Source organism: Bufo bufo, chromosome 11, assembly GCF_905171765.1.
Source record: "Bufo bufo chromosome 11, aBufBuf1.1, whole genome shotgun sequence".
NCBI classification, from domain to species: domain Eukaryota; kingdom Metazoa; phylum Chordata; class Amphibia; order Anura; family Bufonidae; genus Bufo; species Bufo bufo.
The window spans coordinates 37923227-37943819 of NC_053399.1; the positions used below are offsets into that span (position 1 = coordinate 37923227).

The following is a 20593-nucleotide window of genomic DNA, read 5'->3' on the forward strand; positions in this document are numbered from 1 at the left end:
CTTCAGTTCAGTCATTTTGACTGATCAGGCAAAATAGAAAACCGTAGCATGCTACGATTTTATCTCCGGCGAAAAAAACTGAAGACTTGCCTGAATGCCGGATCCGGCATTTTTTTCCATAGGAATGTATTCGTGACGGATCCGGCATTCAAAATACCGGAATGGCATGCGCAGACCTTTTAAAAATGAGCAAAAAATAAATACCGGATCCGTTTTGCCTGATGACACCGGAAAAAACGGATCCGGTATTGCAATGCATTTTTCAGACTGATCAGGATCCTGATCAGTCTGACAAATGCCTGGTCAGTCAGAAAAAATGACATGCGTTTGCATACAGTTTGCCTGATCAGGCAGGCAGTTCAGGCAACGGAACTGCCTGCCGGAATCAAACAACGCAAGTGTGAAACTACCCTAAGGGTACTTTCACACTAGCGTTTTTCTTTTCCGGCGCGGAGTTCCGTCCTAGGGGCTCAAATCCGGAAAAGAACTGATCAGTTTTATCCTAATGCATTCTGAATGGAGAGTGATCCGTTCAGGGTGTCTTCCGTTCAGTCTTTTTGACTGATCAGGCTTTTCAGAAAACCGTAGCATGTTGTATTTTTACCTCCGGCCAAAAATCCTGAACACTTTGACTGAACGCTGGATCCGATCTTTTTCCCATTGACTTGCATTAACGCCGGATCCGGCTTTTGCATGTTAAACCCGAAAAATGTGAAAAAAAAAGTTAAAGTCCATAAATAGCGGATCCGTTTTTTCCAATGCATTTTTTCATTGTGATCAAAATCCTGATCAGGATTCAAATGTAATCAGTTTTCACACGTTTTTCCGGATCCGGCGGGCAGTTCCGGTGTCGGAATTGAACGCCGGATTTAAACAACGCTAGTGTGAAAGTAGCCTGAGCCCTGCTTTCCCATTAAACTTCTGCCAAACTTATTTACTTAGTTTCTTATCCCTTTATCTACTTGGGGGGATTTATCATGAGGGGAATATTTGAAGTCCGTTTTGCACGAGTCTATGTTGGTGTACTTTATTCCACATGTATCAAACGTCTCATGCTGTGTGATTAAACTTAAGGGCTCCTGCACACGAACACGTGTGGCCCGTACTGCAGGATGCAAATGGCAGTCTGCAAAGCATGGGCACCGCCTCTTTGCCCGCAGTTTGAGTACGCGGACCCATTCACTTGAATGGATCCGCAACATTCAGTCCACATTGCAAAAATATACAGCATTTTTTTTGCAGTGCAGAGGCACGGACCGAAATCCCATATAAGCGCTCCGTAGTGCCTCCGCTCCGTATCTTGCGGATTGTGGACCCATTCAAGTGAAAGGCATCTGTGATATAGAGCGCACATGGCCAGTTGTTGTTTGCAGGCAGCAATGCGGGCACGGGGCACATACACTCATGTGCATGAACCCAAAAATACACTCATGTGCATGAACCCAAAAATTTAACACTTTTGTCTAGAGAAGCTACTCCAGTTTTCCTACTCCTGGAGTGAGACTGCGACTTTTTTAAAAAAAAATCTCTGATAAATCTGGAGTGAAACTCTTTAACATAGCTAACCACAGTGGTGTAAAACTGTAAAAAATTGTAAAATGTTTGCGCAAATGAGTGCAAAATGTCACAAAAGCCCAATTTTGTGACTTTTTGAAGACAGAATTCTGGAGTGAAGGCATGATAAATTAGGGTCCATGTTTTTAGAAAAATATGTTTTATGGCTTATCCCACCCTCCTTATAGCTACAAGTCTCTAAATGGCATCCAAACAAGCAAATGTGTTTCGTTTGGGGTGATGGATATCCAGCAGTCGAAGGGTGCATGTTAATGGGGCGGTCTGGGTAGGTTTGGTCTAACAAATGCTATCTGGATTGTGTTGCAGGTTTAGACCCAAAACATATGAGCTGTCATTAGTTTTAACGGCTTTAAAGAGAAGCTGTCACCGCTCCTGACATTAATAACTACTTGTATTCCCCAAGTAATAACAATTCTGGAGCATCTATTCTTATGGCTCTATGGTGTGCCATTCCTTTATTATCCCTGCTGGAAGTTATGAACGAATTGCTAGCAGTTTGCAATGAAGGTCCAGATGGGTGTTACCAGTTGGAGGCATGTCCTTGCACAGTTTGACACTGTCCAGTCAGTGCTGCTAGTGTCAGGCTGCAAGGACATGCCCCCCCCCCCCCAACTGGAAAACCCCATCTGTACCTTAACCACCTCAGCCCCCAGTGCTTAAACACCCTGAAAGACCAGGCCACTTTTTACACTTCTGACCTACACTACTTTCACCGTTTATTGCTCGGTCATGCAACTTACCACCCAAATGAATTTTACCTCCTTTTCTTCTCACTAATAGAGCTTTCATTTGGTGGTATTTCATTGCTGCTGACATTTACTTTTTTTGTTATTAATCGAAATTTAACGATTTTTTTGCAAAAAAATGACATTTTTCACTTTCAGTTGTCAAATTTTGCAGAAAAAAACGACATCCATATATAAATTTTGCTCTAAATTTATTGTTCTACATGTCTTTGATAAAAAAAAAAATGGTTTGGGTAAAAGTTATAGCGTTTACAAACTATGGTACAAAAATGTGAATTTCCGCTTTTTGAAGCAGCTCTGACTTTCTGAGCACCTGTCATGTTTCCTGAGGTTCTACAATGCCCAGACAGTACAAACACCCCACAAATGACCCCATTTCGGAAAGTACACACCCTAAGGTATTCGCTGATGGGCATAGTGAGTTCATAGAACTTTTTATTTTTTGTCACAAGTTAGCGTAAAATGATGATTTTTTATTTTTATTTTTTTTCTTACAAAGTCTCATATTCCACTAACTTGTGACAAAAAATAAAAAGTTCTATGAACTCACTATGCCCATCACGAAATACCTTGGGGTCTCTTCTTTCCAAAATGGGGTCACTTGTGGGGTAGTTATACTGCCCTGGCATTCTAGGGGCCCAAATGTGTGGTAAGGAGTTTGAAATCAAATTCTGTAAAAAAATGACCTGTGAAATCCGAAAGGTGCTCTTTGGAATATGGGCCCCTTTGCCCACCTAGGCTGCAAAAAAGTGTCACACATCTGGTATCTCTGTATTCAGTAGAAGTTGAGGAATGTGTTTTGGGGTGTCTTTTTACATATACCCATGCTGGGTGAGATAAATATCTTGGTCAAATGCCAACTTTGTATAAAAAAATGGGAAAAGTTGTCTTTTGCCAAGATATTTCTCTCACCCAGCATGGGTATATGTAAAATGACACCCCAAAACACATTCCCCACCTTCTCCTGAGTACGGAGATACCAGATGTGTGACACTTTTTTGCAGCCTAGGTGGGCAAAGGGGCCCATATTCCAAAGAGCACCTTTCGGATTTCACAGGTCATTTCTTACAGAATTTGATTTCAAACTCCTTACCACACATTTGGGCCCCTAGAATGCCAGGGCAGTATAACTACCCCACAAGTGACCCCATTTTGGAAAGAAGAGACCCCAAGGTATTCGCTGATGGGCATAGTGAGTTCATGGAAGTTTTTATTTTTTGTCACAAGTTAGTGGAATATGAGACTTTGTATGAAAAAAATAAATAAATCATCATTTTCCACTAACTTGTGACAAAAAATAAAAAATTCTAGGAACTTGCCATGCCCCTCACGGAATACCTTGGGGTGTCTTCTTTCCAAAATGGGGTCACTTGTGGGGTAGTTATACTGCCCTGGCATTTTCCAGGGGCCCTAATGTGTGTTAAGTAGGTAAATGACCTGTGAAATCCGAAAGGTGCTCTTTGGAATGTGGGCCCCTTTGCCCACCTAGGCTGCAAAAAAGTGTCACACATGTGGTATCTCCGTACTCAGGAGAAGGTGGGGAATGTGTTTTGGGGTGTCATTTTACATATACCCATGCTGGGTGAGAGAAATATCTTGGCAAAAGACAACTTTTCCCATTTTTTTATACAAAGTTGGCATTTGACCAAGATATTTATCTCACCCAGCATGGGTATATGTAAAATGACACCCAAAACACATTCCCCAACTTCTCCTGAGTACGGCGATACCAGATGTGTGACACTTTTTTGAAGCCTAGGTGGGCAAAGGGGCCCAAATTCCTTTTAGGAGGGCATTTTTAGACATTTGGATACCAGACTTCTTCTCACGCTTTGGGGCCCCTAGAATGCCAGGGCAGTATAAATACCCCACATGTGACCCCATTTTGGAAAGAAGACACCCCAAGGTATTCAATGAGGGGCATGGCGAGTTCATAGAAAAAAAATTTTTTTGCCACAAGTTAGCGGAAATTGATTTTTTTGATTTTGTTCTCACAAAGTCTCCCTTTCCGCTAACTTGGGACAAAAATTTCAATCTTTCATGGACTCAATATGCCCCTCAGCGAATACCTTGGGGTGTCTTCTTTCCAAAATGGTGTTATTTGTGGGGTGTTTGTACTGCCCTGGCATTTGAGGGTCTCCACAATCATTACATGTATGCCCAGCATTAGGAGTTTCTGCTATTCTCCTTATATTGAGCATACGGGTAATGAGATTTTTTTTTTTTCCGTTCAGCCTCTGGGCTGAAAGAAAAAAATGAACGGCACAGATTTCTTCATTCACATCGATCAATGTGGATGAAAAAATCTCTGCCAAAAAAAAAAAAGGAGGGGAAAGGCGTCTGCCAGGACATAGGAGCTCCGCCCAACATCCATACCCACTTCAGCTCGTATGCCCTGGCAAACCCTATTTCTCCATTCACATCAATCGATGTGGATGAATAAATCATTGCCGGGATTTTTTTTTTTATATATACAAAGTGTTTGCCAAAGTATATGAACACCGCCACCTCTTCAGCTCATATGCCTCGGCAAACGTATCTTTTACTGCAGAGGAGAAATCTCGTCTTGCAGCGCCGCATTCACCGACTTGCGTGTAATCTGACAGCAGCGCAATGCTTCTGTCCGAATGCACATCAGTGCTGCAGCTAGTCGATCGGTTGGTCCACCTGAAAGGTAAAAAAAACAAAACAAAAAAGAAAAAACCAGGCCGCAACGCAATAAATTTATTAACTTTAGAACAGAACATATTAACTTTTTTTAAACTTTTTTAACTTTTTTTACTTACCGGTAATTTTTTTTTGTTTAGTTTTTTTTACCTTTATAGAACAAACCTCTCCTTCCCCATGGGACAATGTGCAAAGCGCAAATCGCCCAAAGATGTGGCAAAGTACGTTATGCACTTTATCCCAGGTGAAAGGAGAGGTTTGCAGCAGCTGTGAGTAAAAGGGCCCTAATAGCCCTGTGTGCCTGTCCTGGTGAGATGCAATCCCTATGCTAGGTGTACCTGTGTGTGGTACTTCCGGAAACACTCTCCATAGCATAGGGCAGGGTGGTCAGCACAGTCAGGACAGAAATAGCGGGTGTCACGCCTTATTCCACTCCTGCTACAGACACAACATCTTTTTCGGGGTGACGGTTGGGTTGAGGTACCAGGAACGACATTGGGGAAATGTCGCTCGTGTAGACGGCTAACTACACTGGTGGATGGGGCCACGGAACCTCCTGGGTAAAGGAGGTTCTCGATCTCTTCCTGGAATTTGAGGAAAGATCGTGTTCTCCCAGCCTTACTGTAGAGAACAAAACTATTGTACAGCGCCAATTGAATTAAATATACAGACACCTTCTTATACCAGCGTCTGCTTCTGCGGGAAACTAAATACGGAGACAACATCTGGTCATTGAAGTCCACCCCTCCCATGAGCGCATTATAGTCGAGGACACAGAGGGGCTTTTCAATGACACGGGTTGCTCGCTCAATTTGGATTGTCGTGTCTGCGTGAATGGAGGAGAGCATGTAAACGTCACGCTTGTCTCTCCATTTCACCGCGAGCAGTTCTTCGTTACACAAGGCAGCCCTCTCCCCCCTTGCAAGACGGGTGGTTACAAGCCGTTGGGGGAAGCCCACGCGACTAGTTCGCGCGGTGCCACAGGCGCAAATCCCTTCTAGAAACAAATGCCTAAAGAGGGCCACACTTGTGTAGAAATTGTCCACATAAAGATGGTACCCCTTGCCGAATAAGGGTGACACCAAGTCCCAGACTGTCTTCCCACTGCTCCCCAGGTAGTCAGGGCAACCGACCGGCTCCAGGGTCTGATCTTTTCCCTCATAGATCCGAAATTTGTGGGTATAGCCTGTGGCCCTTTCACAGAGCTTATACAATTTGACCCCATACCGGGCACGCTTGCTTGGGATGTATTGTTTGAAGCCAAGGCGCCCGGTAAAATGTATTAGGGACTCGTCTACGCAGATGTTTTGCTCAGGGGTATACAAATCTGCAAATTTCTGGTTGAAATGGTCTATGAGGGGCCGAATTTTGTGGAGCCGGTCAAAAGCAGGGTGGCCTCTGGGACGGGAGGTGGTGTTGTCGCTAAAATGCAGAAAACGCAGGATGGTCTCAAATCGTGTCCTGGACATAGCAGCAGAGAACATGGGCATGTGATGAATCGGGTGCGTTGACCAATATGACCGCAATTCATGCTTTTTTTGTCAGGCCCATGTTGAGGAGAAGGCCCAGAAAAATTTTAAGTTCGGAAACTTGGACTGGTTTCCACCGGAAAGGCTGGGCATAATAGCTTCCCGGGTTTGCGGTTATAAATTGTGTGGCATACCGGTTGGTCTCTGCCACGACTAAGTCCAAGAGCTCCGCAGTCAAGAACAGCTCAAAAAATCCCAGGGCCGAACCGATTTGAGCCGTCTCAACCCGAACTCCAGACTGGGCGGTGAAAGGGGGAACTACTGGTGTGGCTGAAGTTGGTGACTGCCAATCAGGATTTGCCAGCACCTCAGGGATTCTAGGGGGTCTACGGGCCTGTCTGTGCGGTGGCTGCGACGGGGTAACTACTGCACGTGCCACCGTACCAGCTTCAACTGCCCTTCTGGTGCTCGCCACGTCACCAGGTTGTACGGCAGTGCTGGTACTAGGTCCAGGAAGGGCTGCGCTGCTGGTGTATGCCTCACCACGTGATCCGGCAGCGACAGCCCCACTCTGCTGCTCTTGAAGCGGATCCTGCGCAACCTGTGGTCTAGCCACATGGGGCCGGGTACGCCTGGTGCTGCCAGGGACCTCCACCTCCTCGTCCGAACTTTGGGTCAGAGAGCCACTGCTTTCCACAGGTTCATATTCTGACCCGCTAGATTCGTCAGATGAGGGTTCCCACTCATCCGACTGGGTCAGAATCCTGTAGGCCTCTTCAGAAGAATACCCCCTGTTTGACATTTTGGACTACTAAATTTAGGGGTATTCCCTGAGACTACCCAAGAAAAAAAGCAAACCTGTCTTACAAAGGGGAGGCTAGCAAAGTACCGGAGGCCGCTGCGGTTGATAAAAAATATCAAAACTGATTTTTTTATCGCCGCAGTGCGTGTAAAGTGAATGTGCAGTGATCAAAAAAATATATATTTTTTGTCACTGCGGTGGGGCGGGCGTGGGTGAACGCACGTGTGGGCGACCGATCAGGCCTGATCGGGCAAACACTGCGTTTTGAGTGGAGGGCGAACTAAAGTGACACTAATACTATTATAGATCTGACCGTGATCAGTTTTGATCACTTACAGATACTATAAAAGTACAAATGCTGATTAGCGATACGCTAATCAGCGAATAAAAGTGACTGCGGTGCGGTGGGGTGGGCGCTAACTGACGCTAACTACCTAACCAAGGGGCCTAAACTATCCCTAAGACCTAACAGCCAATACTAGTGGAAAAAAAAGTGACAGTTTACACTGATCACTTTTTGTCTTTCACTAGTGATTGACAGGGGTGATCAAAGGGTTAATTGGGGTGCAGGGGGGTGATCAGGGGCTACAGTGAAGTGTTTGGTGTACTCACAGTTCAGTCTGCTTCTCTGCTGGATCCAACCGACGAAAAGGACCAGCAGAGAAGCAGAGAAGCCATATAACAGATCATATTTACTAATATGATCTGTTATATGGCTTGTGATTGGATTTTTTTTAAAATCGCCAGCCTGCCAGCCAATGATCGTTGCTGGCAGGCTGGTGACGAACTTCTTCTTTAACTTTTGCCGGCCCGCGATGCGCATGCGCGAGCCGGCTTTGAGCGAAATCTCGCGTCTCGCGAGATGACGCGTATATGCGTGACTCTGCGCAGCGCTGCCACCTCCGGAACGCGATCCTGCGTTAGGCGGTCCGGAGGTGGTTAAAGGGGTTGTGTAGCCATCAATATGGCACTCCCGCCGATCAGCAGGGCTCGTTCGAGTGCTACATCCTCTACAAGATTACACTGCGCGTTGTCTCGGAAGCGGCGCAGTGTAATTACAAGTACTTGTTTCATTCACTTGAATGCAGGCGAGATGACATGCAGTGTAATCTAGAAGAGGAAGTAGCGCTGCCTCCTCTTCAAACAACTGACCGACCGGGCTGCTGGGTGTCAGCCCCCCCCCCACCAATCGGGTATTGATGAGATATCCTGAGGATAAAACTTGTTTGTCATGTGACCACCGAGTGCGAGTGAAGCGCTTGCTATTACTCGCGCTCCGTGGTCACCCCCGGCCCGCACCGCTCTGCAATGGATCCTGACATATCGTCAGGACATAGTGCATGTAAGCGCGCACTATGACCTGAGGCTGTGTGACGTCAGGACGACAGTGCAGCGCGGGAAGAAGAAGAGGATGGACAAGCTGTGATGTGTCCGCGGCGCTCCTACAGGAGAGGTAAGTATTAAACTGGCGCTGGGGATTCATGGCTAGGAGCGGAGCTGAGGGCACTGGGGGAGTGATGGAGCTGAGGGCACTGGGGGAGTGATGGAGCTGAGGGCACTGGGGGAGTGATGGAGCTGGGGGCACGGAGGAGTGATGGCGCTAGGGGCACGGAGGAGTGATGGCGCTGGGGGCACGGAGGAGTGATGGCGCTGGGGGCACGGGGGAGTGATGGCGCTGGGGGCACGGGGGAGTGATGGCGCTGGGGGCACGGGGGAGTGATGGCGCTGGGGGCAGGGAGGAGTGATGGCACTGGGGGAGCTGAGGGCACGGAGGAGTGATGGCACTGGGGGAGCTGAGGGCATGGGGGTCTGATGATGGCACGGGGGGGGCTGATGAGTTTTTATAAAGGAAAACGTTCTTTTAATGTTTTTTTTTTTAATTATTAGAGTACTTGATTAATCGTTGGATTGATCGATAGAATACTTGATTACTGAAATAATCAATAGCTGCAGCCCTAAATCCATCATAGTCATAAGCATAGATGCTCCAGAATTATTACATGGGGAATGTCAGGAGAGGTGATTGGAGCTGTGGGAGTCCCTGCTATATATGACAGAGCAGCTGGAGAATGCTGTTCTGTCCCGGGGCATTACCTGGAGGTCCTCTGCAAAGTTAGAAATCCTAATTGCGTAGTGATTCACTTCCTGCGGAAATTCCTTTTGTGGCTTTCCCTTTGGGCCCTTTTCTGTTCCTTGTAGTAAAGCCTGATCATTACGATAACCAATACTTGGCAGGACTGCAATTTATTCATACCTTCACGCTTTTCTGTAAAGTTAGAGGAATAGCTTGTGTGGTCACATGCTGGCGTACTCCTCAGATATATAGCGATGAAATGCAGGTGTCATTTAGGATTCCTATATGAAAGTCCCCTCGGAGCTTGGCAGCCAACACCATGGGTGTAATTGCGCCATTTCAGGGCTAAAAAATTTAAATTGTACATGAGCTTGAATATATTAATAAGCAACGGGGATTGGGCATGCTGAATTTCATCTCTTTTATTTAAAGTAGAAGTGCTCGTCCCAAAAATGTGCACATAGAAATTGGGGACATAAGTATACCTCCTACCGCTAGGACCCCCCACCAATCAGGAGAACGGAGACCCATACCCCGTGGAGCCCCCATGAAATGGACGGAGCAGCTGGTCGGAAAAGAGCTCTGCTACTCCATTCATTTCTATGGTTGCGCTGGAGATAGCCGGGTACGGCGCTTGTGATCGGTGGGTATCCCGATGGTAGGACCCCTCCGCCCCACCAATCTTGTGGATAGGTGATGACTTTCTGTAATCGGAATGCCCCTGATCATCGATTTTTCTCGCTTGTTTTATTTTTTTCTGGCCATAACCTTTTATTTTTCTATCGATACAGGGCGTGCATTGTATTTCTCACTTCTTGAAGTCACCATCCACAAGTACAGTAAGTTGTTGGCGCCCTGACAGAGTGTGGTCTAGGAGGTGTAGTAAGATGGCACAGGCAGCGGCCATGATGATGCCGCCCAGCAGTGGAGCGTTCCCTGTGTCGCCCGAACGCTGGGCTAACACGGTGATTCGCATCACTATACCAGAACGGCCTGTGCAGGGTCCTTGGCGGAAAACCCCTTTAACATTAGGGCCTGTAGGTGGTGTATACATATGGTGGCACATTTGCTGTATACGCTGAACATAAAGGAACCGATATGTGAACACAGCCTCATTTCTGGCACACTACCTCTGTTCTGGAAGGTCGCCATATTACTGTATCCTGACTGTTGGAGGGGTGGGTGCTGCATTTCACAGTTTTATAATACCCCATATACAATGTCAGTTACACCACGGTCGCTATAAAGGGGTGTAAACGATCCAACGATTGCATGTTAAGGTCTTGCAAGGGGAATACAAATAAAAGCATAAAACAAAATGTTTTTTAAAAATATATAAAAAAACAAATATATAAAATCACCCTCCTTCCCAATTTTAGATACAAAAATAAATAATAAAAAAATTGATATTGCTGCATCTAATACAAAGTATTGGAACAAAATAAAAATGACAATTTAGCATTTTTTTTTGTTTGTTCCCTGACCCCTCAAAATTGAAATGTTACCAGTTGAAACTACAGCTTTCTCCACAATAAAAAGCAAGCGGCCACACAGCCCTGTAAATGGAAATCTAAAAAAGTTATGGGTGACACAAGGCAATTTTCTTTAAAGTAGTGGAGCATAAATAAAAAAACTACGGTATATAAGTCTTGCATTGCTCTAATTGTACTGATGCATAGAATACAGGTAACGTGTCACTTTTAGCGCATAATGAATGTTATAAAAAAAAAAAACTCCAAAAAGTGGTGGTATTTGTTTTTTGTTTTGTATTGTTTTTTTTTTTTTATCTATTTCACACTACACAGTATATATCCACATGGGTGAATAAACACCATCAACTTTTACTTGGAGTGCTGTCCGTTTTTTCATCTACTATTGACGGGGTAAGCTGCTACATCCCTGGACATAGCACCCTTCTTGTGTTGTTCTTCCGGTGCCGCCATTGTTTTCTTTATATATATATATATATATATATATATATATATATATATATATATATATATATATATATATATATATATATATATATATATATATATAATTTTTCTTTAATACATAATATGGTAAATTAATTAAAATTATAAAAAAACAAATCAACTTGCCCCACAAAAACAAAAAAACATCCTCATATGGCTATGTGAGTGGGGGGGGTATAGGTCATGGCTAAGGAAAGGCGGGGAAGAAAAAAAATGAGAACTGCTCCGGCGTTCAGGAATACATGACTAATACAAGAGTAAAATTGAAATGACTTTTGGAGAGTATGGAAAGGCTCTGGGGCTGGTTACATAATGTAGGAAAGAATCCAGCAATAACTAAATGGCTGTTTACCGAGGGATTCCTCCCTAAAGCTGTTAGGCGCATGTGATGCCCCTTTAGTATTTTGTGCACACAGTAATCCCCTGCATAACGGAAACGGGACGGATCCGTTTTGCAGTCCATAGACTTCTATTATGACGGAATGAATAAAGGAATGCCTCTAAAGGCATTCCGTCATAGAATTGCATTATGGTCCGTGGTAACGGAATCCATAACTCAATTCTGCTTTTACCACCAAACAGCGTTACCTATTTGATTTTCTGTCTGCCGGAGATTTTCCAAAACCCTTCATCTTTTTCCGGTAAGCCATGTCCTTTTCAGAACTGTAGCACTTACTCATCTAATATTTTTTTTATTTTTTTGCACCACCAATAATTTTTTTTCAATCGCAAAATATTTCCTTGACCCTATAAGAACACTTAATCTCCTTTTGCATGGGTTCCTGTGGATGGGAACCCTTTAGTTTTGTGTTTTTGCTTACTTTTTTTTTTTTTTCTATTTTTAAATGGATACGATGAAAGCTAGAGGATTTGATTGTTGCAGGAACACTCGAGCATAGCCTGCCATCCTCACTGCACTTGTTTGTCCGTGCACTTTGGACCCCGCTTCCATGGCTAATATTTGAACATAATGCACAATAATGTGTGAAGTGGGTTGGCAAGTATCTGTCTTGACTAATTTGCTTGCAAATGGTCTCTCTCGACACACCGGAAGTGACGGCTCCACCACTCATTGTCTGAGATGGGTCGCCGCTGTGGTCAGGATTAGTCTGCGCAGTTGTTTTCATTGTTAAAGGAGTTTCCCAGGTGTTTAATATTGATGATCTATTCTCAGGATAGGTAATCAATATCAGATTGGCGGGGGATCGACTCCTGGCACCGCCGCTGATCACTTCATTGAGGCTACTGCAGTGCTCTAGTCCATGCCACAGCTTACCAAGCATGGCACCATCCATTGTATAGTGGCTGTTCTTGGTATTGCAGCTCGTGCTCATTCACTTGGATAGGCCATGGGCATGACATCACTGGCCTAGGAAGAGGCCGCGCCACTTACAGGTCTCTTCAAACAGCTAGTGGGTGGGGGTGCTGGAAGTCGGACCCCCACCGCGACCAATCGCATATTGATTATCTGTCATCAAAATTACGGTAAATAACCAAAAAACCCTTTAAGAGGGATAAGGTAATAGACACTGGTGGGGTATCGGGAAGCATCAGATCACTTATTTTTGTTCAGCACTGTTGGTGCGTGTCGTGTGACGGATCCATCACTGGTTTGCATTCCCTTTTCCTGTTCCTTTGATGGAAAAGAAGAACGTATTACCCAAGGCATATGTGCAGGATGCCATACATAACCAGTTTTAAAAGTTTTTGATCCACTGTACAACCCCTTTAACACATCCCTATGTTGTACCTTGTCATGGATTTTCGGTGTGGAATCCCTGAAAACCCTGGAACATTCCGCAGTGCGAGAATTCATTATGTCAGATTCGCACATCCGTATGCTAGAATCCTTTTCTCTGACGTGTGTCGTGACCAGAATGCTGGTTTTCCTTCCTGACCTCTCAGCATCATGGGGGATCTATGTTGCTGTGAGTTTGGGTCATTAAACCTGCTTTCGGGCCGGTAAACACGTTCGGAATACGGACTCCAATAAATGTGAGAATTCTGCCTTAGGTCTCATGCACATGACCATAGCCTGTTTTGCGGTCCGTAAAACATGGATATCGGCCGCGTGCAATCTGCATTTTGTGGAACGGAACGTCCAGCCCCTAATAGAACAGTCCTATATGCTTGTCTGTAATAAGGATTTTAATAGGACACATTCTGTATGTGGCAGATTTGCTGCAGGACTTTGTGACTGAAAGTCCTATTTCATACATGTGAGTGTGTTTTTTTTGTTTTTGTTTTTTTTTGTTTTGTTTTTTGTCACCCCCCCAGCAAATTTCTGCAAACCCCATTTAGAGGAATAGGAGAGATTTGCAAATCTGCAATGTGTAAGCTGCTGTTACCTGCAGATAGTGGTACCGTTTTTTTTTTTTTGTGCTTCTCAATTGAAATGAATGGGCACGCATCCCATTTCCAAAAAGTCCGGATTGGATGCGGATGGAAAATAGCCTTATAGAGAACAAAAAAAAAAATCAAACATTTAAAACGACACAATTCACTCACTGGGGCCAAAAGTAATAGAAATTAAACACCCCCCCAGCATGTTATAAAACAAAACAAAAAAAACAGGTCTATAGAGTGTGATCTAACTCAAATTATGCAAACAATGCAAAAATAAACAATGCATAAGGAGAAGAATGTACAGAAATGTGAACCCCAAAATCTGTTTGCGCTGTATTGGATGTCGTATTAGCAAAAATGGTAATGTGACATCTAATATAGTGCAAACCAAAGAAAAACAAACCTAGTACACGTAATGCAAAGAAAATACCAGAGAACTATGGGCTGGTGTATGAATACCCCCCATGTTTCACTGCTGACACATGCACTGGGGTCACTCCTAACTGCCCCATACCATGAGCATGCATGTATTCTGGATAGGGGAGAGAGCGACCACCAAAGGTGTCTGCCAGGGGCTATCCCTGCGTATGGTCTGCTTTACTCCCAAACTACCATCAATCATAACAGTCTTTCTGGTCATTCTTGCACTAGTGATGTCGGTAGATATTTGCTCAAGAGCGAGAGTGATGCCCATTGCAGGACACTTGAATATTTGGTGCAGTAATATAGAGGCACTTGGGGTGAGGTGTTTTTTGCGCCTGTTTTGTGCTCATTTGTGGGTTGATGTTGTGATCTCTATAGTTATTAGGCTGAAAGCCCTGACCTATGGCTTACACGGGAAGGATGCCGTGAGGTTTCTCATACACCCGATGTCTGCAAATGTCGTCTCGCACTTTGTTCACAGCATGTGAAACGCCTGTAAGACTAAACACAGGAAGTGACACGTCTCTTGCGCTGCGTCTGTGGTTGTGTTTGCTGAATCATGACTTTTTGATATGAAGTTTTGCAGCACGGTGGTTTGTGCAAACCATCTAAGAGCAGCGGTGGACCCAGCAATTACCCTGGCATCGATGCTTGGACCATTGCCTAGCACATTTTGCTTTTATTTAGATTTTTAAGGAAATATTTTGTGCTCGTTGACTCCCCTTGTTGCTTTGCTGGTATACAGTGACTTCTGTTTTCTCTCCGAGCTGTCATCTGCCCAAGGTCTTGGCATGATGTATGTGTGTATAGGTGGCCTCAAACTACTTCAGTGACCTAGGAGTACTCCTCTAGGGAAATTGTACCTTTTTTAAAAGGGTTCTCTGGAATTCCTCAGGATAGGTCCTAACTCCTTTAGACTCTTCCTTTTTTTTATCCGTCACATGGCCATCAAGTGAAAGGGGCTGAGCTGCAATATCGAGCACAACCACTATCCAATGGGCGAGCTGTGCTTGGTAAGGTGCAAGGAGGCTGTGGCACTCATGGCAGGGGTGGTGCCGGGAGTCGGACCCCCCCCATCAATCACGTATTGAAGATAGGTCATCGGTAGTAAAGACTGGGACAACCCCTTTAATTGGATGCTCACATGCACCGTAACTATCGCTCAAGAGCAATTGTGGTATAAGTGTGTATAAGACCTTTCTTTGAGGTTCTAGTAAGGGATATTTCTGTAAAAAAAATTGTTTTTTTTTGTGTTATTGTTATGTATTTTTTCCAAATGTATTTCACCCTTTTAACCTTTCATTATGGCAGGTAACTCTAATTAATGTATGTTAATGATTAACCCTCTTTTTATATATTTTCCTGCTTACAGGATAAAGGAGCAGCTGTGATATTGGTAACAAGAGGGGAACCAGAAAGGTAAGTCAGTAAACCTTCCTATCCGTGTATTTATAGCATCTGGTTTTATGCTTGTGATTGTATATTTTATTATAGTTCTCTTTCTGATGTTCTTGCATCTTGCAGTAATAGATGACATAGTGCTGAGTGGACGGCGAGCTCTTGGTCCACTCCTGGGACTTCTCTGAACAGAGTTGGCTTTCTTTAGTTTGGTTGCTTTCTAGTTAAAGCAGAATTCCACTTTAAGTGTACAAAATGCTATTTAAAGGGATATCCCACCATTTGCATCTAATTGGTGGGAAATAGACACCGGGGACCCTCGATGATAAGCTGTTTGCAAAGGCCCCAGTGCTTCTTGCTGAACTCACAGGAGCGCCAGGGCCTTCTCAAACAACTGATCGGCGGGGTCCCGTGTGTCGGACCACCACGGATCAGATGCTGATGACCTATCCTGAGGATATCTGGTCATCCATTACAAAGAGTTGGATTAGGTGCTATTCTATTGGTGATAGTTACCTGCTATTTCTTAAAGGGGTTATCCAATTCTAAAAATGCCTCCCACAATGCCCGGGCTTCTCCTATCATACTTACCCCGCTCCCCAGCACTCGAGTCACTCCAGATCCCTGCACGGCCGCTGCTGCATCTCCTCATTGTGGGGTGGTATTTCTAGAGTTGGTTAACCCCTTTAAAGGAATATGTTCCATATTGTTTCCAATCACGTTTTTATGTTAAACATACTGTTTATTTATTATTTATTCTGCATGGCGTTATCTACATTAAGAAAATCTAAAATCCTGCAGCCTCACAATAGGCTGTCGTTTCCTGTTCTGTGGAGATCACTTCTCAGCAGTCATTTCATTCTAATCACAGGTGGGATTACAATAGAATGTAACCCCTGCTGTGTATATAAATAACACAGAATCCTCCATTTTCTATAGGTGATAAGCATAGCTCCCCTCCTCCTTCGCCCTGCTTGATGATCTCGGCACAAGTTACAGAGCATGCCCACAACATTACAGAGCATGCCCACAACATTACAGAGCATGCCCACAACATTACAGAGCAAGCCCACAACATTACAGAGCATGCCCACAACATTACAGAGCAAGCCCACAACATTACAGAGCATGCCCACAACATTACAGGGCATGCCCACAACACTCTCTCATAGAAGTCAATAAATCAACCCTAGACTATAGAAACCTATGGTTCATGTGGCTGCTGTAAAGCTCATCTCGGCAAGATGGCTGCCGCCATAATCCTGAACAGATGATAGAATGTAACATATGCAATCAGAAAAAAACTGACTTAAAAATATGTATTAGTATCTGGTGTTAAATAGCAAAAATTGGCTGCTCTTTATGGCACCACTATGAACAGTGGCTGCAACTTGGCTACATGGGAATCCAAGAGGCCAAAAGGAGGTCCTGAAATCAGTGCTTTATGGTGTAATATAAAGGGCATCTGTCAGCAGATCTGTCCCTATGACACTGGCTGACCTGTTACATGTGCACTTGGCAGCTGGAGGCATCAGTGTTGGTCCCATGTTTATATGTGCCCGCATTGCTGAGGAAAATGATGTTTTAATATATGCAAATGAGCCTCTAGGAGCAACAGGGGCGTTACCATTACACCTAGAGGCTCTGCTCTCTCTGCAACTGCGGCACCCTCTGCACTTTGACAGGACCAGGCAGTGAAAACATCATCACATCTGGCGCTGTCAAAGTACAGAGGGCCCAGCAGTTGCAGAGGGAGCGGAGCCTCTAGGTGTAATGGTAACGCCCCCGTTGCTCCTAGAAGCTTATTTGCATGTAGTAAAACATCATTTTTCTCAGCAATGCGGGCACATATGGACATGGGACCAACACGGATGTCTTCAGCTGCCAAGCGCACATGTAACAGGTCAGCCAGTGTCATAGGGACAAAACTGCTGACAGATGACCTTTAAGTGCCTTATTAAAAACTTGGACATTTCTTTATCCTAGAAAGATGAACAATCGATTGAAAGATGGAAAGTTTTGACCAGACACACAAATGAATGGATAGAGAGATGAATAGAGAGAGATGAATGGAGAGAGAGGGAGAGATGAATGGAGAGAGAGGGAGAGATGAATGGAGAGAGAGAGAGAGATGAATGGAGAGAGAGGGAGAGATGAATGGAGAGAGAGGGAGAGATGAATGGAGAGAGAGGGAGAGATGAATGGAGAGAGAGGGAGAGATGAATGGAGAGAGAGGGAGAGATGAATGGAGAGAGAGGGAGAGATGAATGGAGAGAGAGGGAGAGATGAATGGAGAGAGAGGGAGAGATGAATGGAGAGAGAGGGAGAGATGAATGGGGAGAGAGAGGGAGAGATGAATGGGGAGAGAGAGGGAGAGATGAATGGGGAGAGAGAGGGAGAGATGAATGGAGAGAGAGGGAGAGATGAATGGAGAGAGAGGGAGAGATGAATGGAGAGAGAGGGAGAGATGAATGGAGAGAGAGGGAGAGATGAATGGAGAGAGAGGGAGAGATGAATGGAGAGAGAGGGAGAGATGAATGGAGAGAGAGGGAGAGATGAATGGAGAGAGAGAGGGAGAGATGAATGGAGAGAGAGAGGGAGAGATGAATGGAGAGAGAGGGAGAGATGAATGGAGAGAGAGGGAGAGATGAATGGAGAGAGAGGGAGAGATGAATGGAGAGAGAGGGAGAGATGAATGGAGAGAGAGGGAGAGATGAATGGAGAGAGAGGGAGAGAGATGAATGGAGAGAGAGGGAGAGATGAATGGAGAGAGAGGGAGAGATGAATGGAGAGAGAGGGAGAGATGAATGGAGAGAGAGGGAGAGATGAATGGAGAGAGAGGGAGAGATGAATGGAGAGAGAGGGAGAGATGAATGGAGAGAGAGGGAGAGATGAATGGAGAGAGAGGGAGAGATGAATGGGGAGAGAGAGGGAGAGATGAATGGGGAGAGAGAGGGAGAGATGAATGGGGAGAGAGAGGGAGAGATGAATGGAGAGAGAGGGAGAGATGAATGGAGAGAGAGGGAGAGATGAATGGAGAGAGAGGGAGAGATGAATGGAGAGAGAGGGAGAGATGAATGGGGAGAGAGAGGGAGAGATGAATGGAGAGAGAGGGAGAGATGAATGGAGAGAGAGGGAGAGATGAATGGAGAGAGAGAGGGAGAGATGAATGGAGAGAGAGAGGGAGAGATGAATGGAGAGAGAGGGAGAGATGAATGGAGAGAGAGGGAGAGATGAATGGAGAGAGAGGGAGAGATGAATGGAGAGAGAGGGAGAGAGATGAATGGAGAGAGAGGGAGAGAGATGAATGGAGAGAGAGGGAGAGAGATGAATGGAGAGAGAGGGAGAGAGATGAATGGAGAGAGAGAGAGAGAGATGAATGGGGAGAGAGAGAGATGAAGGGGGAGAGAGAGAGAGATGAATGGAGAGAGAGAGAGATGAATGGAGAGAGAGAGAGATGAATGGAGAGAGAGAGAGAGAGAGAGAGATGAATGGAGAGAGAGAGATGAATGGAGAGAGAGAGAGAGAGAGATGAATGGGGAGAGAGAGAGAGATGAATGGAGAGAGAGAGATGAATGGAGAGAGAGAGATGAATGGAGAGAGAGAGATGAATGGGGAGAGAGAGAGAGAGATGAATGGGGAGAGAGAGAGAGAGATGAATGGGGAGAGAGAGAGAGAGATGAATGGGGAGAGAGAGAGAGAGAGAGAGATGAAGGGGGAGAGAGAGAGAGAGAGAGAGAGAGAGATGAAGGGGGAGAGAGAGAGAGATGAATGGAGAGAGAGAGAGATGAATGGAGAGAGAGAGAGATGAATGGAGAGAGAGAGAGAGAGAGAGAGATGAATGGAGAGAGAGAGATGAATGGAGAGAGAGAGAGAGAGAGATGAATGGGGAGAGAGAGAGAGATGAATGGAGAGAGAGAGATGAATGGAGAGAGAGAGATGAATGGAGAGAGAGAGATGAATGGAGAGAGAGAGATGAATGGAGAGAGAGAGAGAGAGATGAATGGAGAGAGATGAATGGGGAGAGAGAGAGAGATGAATGGAGAGAGAGAGAGAGATGAATGGAGAGAGAGAGAGAGATGAATGGAGAGAGAGAGAGAGATGAATGGAGAGAGAGAGAGAGAGATGAATGGAGAGAGAGAGAGAGAGATGAATGGAGAGAGAGAGAGAGATGAATGGAGAGAGAGAGAGAGATGAATGGAGAGAGAGAGAGAGATGAATGGAGAGAGAGAGAGAGATGAATGGAGAGAGAGAGAGAGATGAATGGAGAGAGAGAGAGAGATGAATGGAGAGAGAGAGAGATGAATGGAGAGAGAGGGAGAGATGAATGGGGAGAGAGAGGGAGAGATGAATGGGGAGAGAGAGGGAGAGATGAATGGGGAGAGAGAGGGAGAGATGAATGGGGAGAGAGAGGGAGAGATGAATGGGGAGAGAGAGGGAGAGATGAATGGGGAGAGAGAGGGAGAGATGAATGGGGAGAGAGAGGGAGAGATGAATGGGGAGAGAGAGGGAGAGATGAATGGGGAGAGAGAGGGAGATGAATGGAGAGACCGATGACGCCGCGCTCAGTAACAGCTACAGAGGCCGAATTCCTCCCCTATCAGCAGCGTTCATCTGACAGAGACAGAAGGAGGAGGCAGAAGCCATTATCCAGAGACTAAAACTCAGCTATATATATATATATATATATATATATATATATATATATATATATATATATATATATATATTTATATATTATTATAAGGTTACGAGAGAGCTGAGTTTTAGTCTCTGGATAATGGGTTCTTCTGCCTCCTCCTTCTGTCTCTGTCAGATGAACACTGCTGATAGGGGAGGAATTCGGCCTCTGTAGCTGTTGCTGAGCGCGGTGTTGCATGGGGGATGGCTGGGGTCTCACTCTGCTAGCTCTACACATGGCCTCTTCTCCAGTACGCGCATGATTATGCATTTATTAATGCCTTCGTAGGCAACTTTCCTTTTTTTTTTTTTTTTTTTTAAATGTTTGTTCCTTGATATTTGACGAGCATCAGTCGGCTCTCCTCCATGTCTGTGTCATTCCCTTAAGATTCCAATTCTGGAGCATTTGTTTCCCCTTAGGGTACATTCAAACAAAA

General features: G+C 45.0%; 1 protein-coding gene across 6 annotated transcripts in view; it reads left to right on the forward strand.

Moving 5' to 3' along the window:
* The window catches only part of NUMB (NUMB endocytic adaptor protein), a 107658-nt gene that overhangs the window by 37838 nt on the left and 49227 nt on the right, over positions 1 to 20593 (forward strand). For all 6 annotated transcript variants that reach the window (XM_040412861.1, XM_040412866.1, XM_040412863.1 and 3 more), the window contains exon 2: positions 15451 to 15497. The gene's annotated coding sequence lies outside the window, so the exon portion shown is untranslated. The remainder of the gene's footprint in view (positions 1 to 15450; positions 15498 to 20593) is intronic.